Genomic DNA, 2,004 nt, shown 5'->3' with positions numbered 1-2,004 from the left:
AAAAAAGGCTAGAGTGTTGTCTGAATTAACCCTACAAAATGCACAACAGCTTAATACATCCATGTTGCTGCTGACACATGCTACCAATGGCCTTATTATTGTATTCCTTCTGACATACAATTAACCAATGGAAATCATATGTTTTAAAATATGTAATTATTTGCAGTTACTTATTCTTATCACTCTTGTGTACAAAAAAAAAAAAATGAAAAGAAAGCTTTAAGTAGTTGGGAACATTGCTTCTTATTGGGGTAGAAGTACATAGTAACAATAACATGATCTGATTATTTTACCAATGTGTTGTATTGTTATTTTAACTTGTCCCTGTCAGGTCTACAAACCCCATTTGAAGACAGTGGAAATAGCTTTAGGGAAAAGGGGGGATAAGATATACGAAGAGCATTTTTAACTACAGCAAAGAGTCCCAGTTTAGCTGTGAGGCAGTCTCCATGGTGCGATCCATTTGTCCTCCCAGAAATGTTACTTTAATTGAATCTACTAATTCATTGGCCAATTCATTGGAGCTATTTAAACAGTTTTATTAAATAGTTTTCCACTACTGTCACAATATTTATTTAAAAATGCCTTTAGATAACTGTCATGAGGATTAACTGAAAAAATGTGACCTTTTTACAATTTGTATATTTTTATCATTTAGTAATTAAAGAATATTGAGACAGTTTGCTCCGCCCACCAGTCCCATGAATCAGTGGCAATTCCACCTTAGGAACAGGGGGCTGCTTCCCGTGCGGCTGGTGTGTAATTGTCTGCTTTATCTCAATGATTCCATGTGGCATTGAACTTGTGAGTCGTAGAACCACCATAAACATTATCCTTACCTATACTTTCTTACTTCAATATTACTACTTTATTATTCTTCTCTCTTCCTGCCTTCCCTGATTAACTTTAAGTTCTCTCTCTCGCTCTCTCGCTCTCTCCCTCTCTCCCTCTCTCCTTTCCTTATATTGCTTTCTGTTTACCCCAACCTGCACCACTCTCTGCTGAACCATTTTCTTTCCTTGTCACCCTCACAGCCCTCCACACCAGTTTTTTTTTATGTCACCCAATTCCCCCAGGTAGTTCTGCACACCACGACCACCACCATACACCCACACTTTCTATATACCCCAACCCACATTACTCTATTAACCATTTTTTTCCCTTGTCATTCAGCCCTCCACACCCGTTTTTTTCGGCCACCCCCCCCCTGTCTGTCTGTCTCTCTCTCTCGCTCTCTCTTTCTCCCTCTCTCTGTCTCTTTCTATCTCTCTCTCCCTCTCTTTTTCTAGACCCAGTTAAATGTATCTCAGCCTTTAGGGGGACATTAATATTTTCTTCACGTATGCCACTTGTGGCTATTCTGCTGCAATTCTGGTTTTCTTTTACACTCTGGCGGTATGTAGTAATCTTTGTTTATGGCTGCGGGATGCAGTTGTTTTGATGTGCCCGAGACTCATACTTAGGAAGTAATTACGGTACTGGATTGGTGAGGGAAACATATACTTAAAAGCATCTCACAGACAAGCAATAAAACGGAAGAATGTTGCAGATTCCAAGTTGCCGGATAGTGAAAATTGGAAATATTTACTAACAGGTCTTTCTTTCGCCTGCAGTGCTGTAGTTGTATCCCAGTGTAGAATGCAGCAAACCTGTCTGGGCAGGGAGATGAGCTATGCAATAATGACAAAACCTTTCTTGCACCAGTTGCACCTATGTAGCCATTACAAAATTGGGAAATGCAACATATGGCTACATCCCAGGTCGTTTTTATTTGGAATAACTGGGGTGAAATAAAAATTACATTGTTGCAACCCTTTTTTCTAGGACTTGCTCGGTACTACTTAAAACCAAGTGTTGTGATTTCTCTAGTGTTGTGGACATGTATTCTTTCTTTCCATCTCTCTCCTCTACATATTGCTGCCTCATAAAACAAACATATAATTTCTCAGATTTGCTTATTTGTGTTTAAGCATTTTAAAATAGTGCTGTGATGTTTCTCGCCTC

This window comes from Nanorana parkeri, unplaced genomic scaffold, assembly GCF_000935625.1.
Source record: "Nanorana parkeri isolate BGI_ZX_2015 unplaced genomic scaffold, ASM93562v1 scaffold33, whole genome shotgun sequence".
In the NCBI taxonomy this organism is placed as follows: Eukaryota; Metazoa; Chordata; class Amphibia; order Anura; family Dicroglossidae; genus Nanorana; species Nanorana parkeri.
This window is presented reverse-complemented; position numbering follows the sequence as displayed.